Raw genomic sequence first — 4996 nt, 5'->3', positions numbered from 1 at the left:
TCGGGATGTTGGAATGTTTCTTGTGGTTTGTTTTTTCCTGTTCCCCTGCTACTGATCTGTCATGCTCAGCATCGTTGCTCCTTTTATCTCTGCTAGTTGAAGGCTGTGCCCATGGGAGAGGTGACATGGAGATGGGACACAACAGCCTGGGTTCAAAAAGCAGGGCCTAAAGTAATCTGCTCCATTATTCTCCAGCTCTAGAAGCGCGTAACATCATCTGTAGGTACTTGATGTATCAATACTTAAGGTGAAATGTGGTTGGAATTGAGCGCTGAGGGTGAGCAGCCTGACTTCCATCTGCATTTCAGTCTTTACCTCTGCAAACTAAGTATTTGTTCATCTCTTTTTCCTGAAAAGATCAATGCGATATACATTCTCATAGCATTTTGATGGGGATGGACCTCACGCATCATGTGGCACAGTCCATGGCATTGTTTAGGTTTAGATGGGTTTATTTTTAAGAACGGGACAAAATCAATTTTGGGTCGAGCTAGAGGCCAAAGTTTTCTGGTCTCTCTGACAGTGGCTGTTCCTGATGCTTAAGTGGAGCATGTGAAAGCCAAAGCAAATGCAAATCACCTTGCATTATTAAATCAGGCTCAGGTTTTTGGCTTCTGATGGAGGGTGTTAATCACCTGACTATTGGTTAATTTGAGATTCCTCAGATTTGTTTTTCCTTCCTGATTTGCCATGAGTTTGTGTTGCTTAAAGATGAAGGAATGGAGGGAGAAGGTGGAGGCGACTGAGATGTTCTTGATTCTTTCAGTAGAAACACTATGATAAACCTCCCAACTGCATTTAAATATGAAGAAACTTCAAAAGCTTCTATAGGTCAGAGCTACAAATAGGGTAGCCAGAGTAACTTTTGTTATCTCTGAAATGTGAGGGAAAGGTATTTCTTACCTTGTGACATGGTTTAGCTTTTCACCTGCCAATATATCATGAGCATTATGTAGTGTTACCAGGGCTTCTGCTATTTAGCATCACTGTAGTCAGATGAAGTCATTTCAGTCCTGGGTTTCTATTGAAAACAGAAAAATAGGTGTTTTTCTGTCTGTTTTTTAATGTAGGTGTTGATGGTTTTTTTTCTTTCACTAGATTTTTTGTCTAATTAAGAGCCAGCGATAGTTTTCCACAAATCAAATGGTTTTGACTTACTCTGCAGTCTTTGTGAACATTCGGAGCCATTTGCTATGCAAACTCTGGGTAGAAATAGTTCAGGGGGGTATGTGAGAGGTATAAGACTTGATTTCTGTTCCATCTGTAAGTGCTTCACTATATAGGATGCTTTTTCAAAATAACCCTGATAAACTAGAGGAAATTGCCAAAATTATTGAAGCAAAATTTAAGAGCTAAATATGGACTGTTACAGTTTACAAGCACAAAATATGGAAGAATGTAATAGTGAGCAAGAAGACAAATATAGGTCTTATAGTTTACTGTAAGTGGAATGAGCCAGCAGCATCTGAAAGAGATCAAAAGAAAATTGCTTTGCTGTGATTTGTAATTGTACTTCCTTTTAGGCCCCGCTGTTCCCATTTTGGGCTCTGCATTTTAAAATAAACAGGTGGGGGCAGGCATTTGTTATAGGGCAGTAACAGAGGCCTTGAGAAATTTGGGAGGTGCGAGTTGAGAAGAACTTTGAGGGAAATAAGGTGGGTTGGACTAGATGATCTCCAGAGGTCTCTTCCAACCCCAATCATTCTGTGATATAATCTGTTCAGGCAAAGAAAAGATATTTGAGGATGTTAGTGGTTGAGAGGAGCAAGTTGTTGATGTTGTGTGCTGATTGTAGGACAAATTGTAGTTCAGATTGCAGCAAAAGGGGTTGCTAGAAGTGAGGGATGCTTCCCAACTGTGCTCTGGGAGGTCACAGCCTCCCCTTCCCCTGAGTGTCCCCTTAGGAAGGGTTTGACAATCACCTGCTACAGCTTTGGATGTTTGTGAACCTGCCCCTGCTCTGTGATGCTTCAGCTGGTCCCCGAGATCCTGTCCCACCCACCTCTCTCTGGTTTCACTGGACACGATTCCCACGGCTGTAACAAACCTTGCTTTTGTTCTTCCAGCATGTGCTGTTGGTTCTTGCTAATGGCTTACAAATGTTAACAGCACGCAAGTGTTTTACAAGTAGGGATAGCAAAAAAAAGTGATCCTTCGGCTTCCCCTTGTGAACAGCGAGCTGAGATTTTGGTGTGTGTGCTCTGCTGATGCTCCACGAGCATCCCCCGCTCCCCACGCTGTCTCCCCATAGTTCTCTGTGCTGGGTTCCCTTTAATCTCATTTCTACATCCCTTCCCTTTCTGGGCAAGAGGAGGAAGGAGCTGCCCTACTCCCAGTTTGTGTTTGCTCACTGGCTTCATCTTTCCACTCGGTGCCACTCGCTACCAGTTGTCACTAAATGCGTGACACTCGTATCTTTGACACTTCAGATCGTCCATCAGATTTGGTTGGGTGAATGAATTTCAGAAGTTATTACCAGGGGACTGATGCTGTGTAATTCCTAGAAGCAGCTAAAATGCCTTATTAAAAGATAATTCTGAGAATTATGTTGATAGCAATTGGGCTGATGTTTTGCTGGATCTAAGGCAGATTCAGATCTGAAGCCTTTCAATGAGAACTGAACACTTAACTCTGATGGGGACTAAAGGAGACGGTCCAGAGACTTAAGCATGCTTAGCATCCTTTATCAGTTTGTAGCAATGTGGGCTAATGTGTTTCAGAACTGACTTTTCCAGCATTCTCCAGGGATACCAGCACTTTTTTTTTTAAAGATAAAATAGATCATGAAATATCTAAATGAAGAAGTTTAGGTCATGGGAAATCTGTTCAGGAATAAGCACCAGATCCTCAGACTTCCTTAGTCGCAAACCTCATATTTCATCCTGTACTTAAATATCTTTTGTAGAGCTACTGTTTTCCCAGTGTAAAATGAGACAAAATGTTCAGGAAAAGTCCTGGAAGCTGAGGTGGCCTTCAAGTACTAAATACATAGTGATGTGTGCAGCAAGCGACTGGAGGAGCCACCTGCCATTATCTCCTATAAAAATAGGAGAAGAATGTCAAGACTGTGTATAAATGGAGTCACAAGGCGTAATAAGTGTGTGTTTTTGAATAACTGTCTTACTGAACTAAAATTGTTGCCATTCTGGAGGAAAAATGATGGTATATGGTTACCTCTGTCATATATGTACTTGTTTACCAAAGGTAGCAAAGCGACGTTTTGTCATGAACTACTCATATTACCAACTGTAAGAGAAAACTTAAATGTCTTCTGTGGCTTACAATTATGTAGTTTATTTGCATCAATTTTCACATCTAGTTCTATACTTAGATTTTTTTTCCATAGTAATTGTGTAAAAAACTGGTTTACTGTTGGTGATGGTTTTTTAAACTTCAAACTGTAACTTGAAGACAGTTGCAGATTGTCCTTTAATGCTAAAAATCCCTTCTAACAGTCTCAGCCATCTTTTTTCCATTAAGCCAGTCGAGCAGGTGTTGTCTTTGTTCTGTACAGATACTTTCATGGCCCCTATCATTGCATTATTTGAGTGCCTCCCAAGTACTTTCCTGAACACATCCTGCTGGGATAGGAAAAAATTACTGTCCTTATTTTTGTAGCTGATCAGCTGAGATATTTGGTGATCTGCCCACAGCCGAACTTGAAATCCGTGGGAGAGTTAAGACTAAAACCTGCAGTTCCTGCTCCCTGCCTTTGCTAACAGCCAATATTACCTTTTTTTTTCCCTTTGCAGCAGCTGTGAACTTCAGTTGTATGTTTATAAGACAATGTTGACATTTCCACATCAATTGGTTTATAATTTTACTACTGCCTATTCTTGTACATAGCTCTTCTTGTTTACTTTGTTTCAAAATAGCAGAAAAATCCCAGAACCTCTAAACTTCTAACCCCGTTTATTTCCCACCTCACCAAAAGAGGAGGGACGACTATTACTGGTTTTCCATCTGATTTATAAATATTTAGTCAGGATGATCTGAGGCTTAAAGTTTAGTAAATATAAATGAACTACTAGATTCTACTAATTACGGTACTACTGTAGCTGTATAGAAATAAAGGAAAGCAGTGCAGGGTGACCATCCTAAACAGCAGTTATTTGACAGCTCCAATTTGCACTTGTTTGAGATATGGAACTCCAAGGATGCTGGAGTTTCTCTCTAGCCTCACATTCTTCTGTACTGCTTATATTTTGTTGTTTGAGGTGAGTGATCTGACTTTTCAGAGCTGGTGATTGCAACAGCGTATTGAATTTGTAAGACGGTCCAAGAGACCAATTGCCCTGTGTGGTCTCACCGACAAAGGCCCATCAGCATTGGAGAGAAGAGAAATTCAGGTCAAAATAAAAAATGGAGACTGTTTTTGAGACCAGGTTCTGTTGTGTAGCAGGTGCGTGTCTGTGTAGTGTGAAATACAATCTCTGATAGGACTACAGGTTGGATGCAGAAATTACCGAGTCCAACTGTACGGATTCTGTTACACAGCCTGTCACATCAGGTAAGCGTAAAATCCAAAATCCCTTCTGGTCTTCGAGTCAGGGTTATTGTGTAGGATTCTGGCTAAAATCAGGTGGAGGTCTGTGCAGCTTCCAGAGAAGAATTAGGATTTTGTGTGTGATGCAAAACGGTAACACTATAGCGTTGAACTGGGTAGCGGTAGCATAACAGTGACCTTGTACAACAAGTATCCTACTGAGGTGCAGGAAAGCCGGTCCAGCCTGGATTATTTTGTTATGTTGGATCTCGTCTTGCGTTTAGGAATGAATTGGTTCCACACAAAATGTGCTGAGCTCTTTCCAGTGCCCTTTTTTATTAAGTAACGATCTTAGAAAGTAAAACTTGAGTCTTTAACATGTCTTGCCTTAAGTATTTAATACCAGTGAGAATAAGCTTGTGTTTCACCCAAACTACAAGTGTTTAGTTTCCAGCGTCCTGGGTAATTGCTGGTTTCTCTGAAAAGACTTGAACAATTACTTGGGATAGA

This window comes from Patagioenas fasciata, chromosome 5, assembly GCF_037038585.1.
Source record: "Patagioenas fasciata isolate bPatFas1 chromosome 5, bPatFas1.hap1, whole genome shotgun sequence".
In the NCBI taxonomy this organism is placed as follows: Eukaryota; Metazoa; Chordata; class Aves; order Columbiformes; family Columbidae; genus Patagioenas; species Patagioenas fasciata.
Note: the sequence above shows the minus strand (reverse complement) of the source record.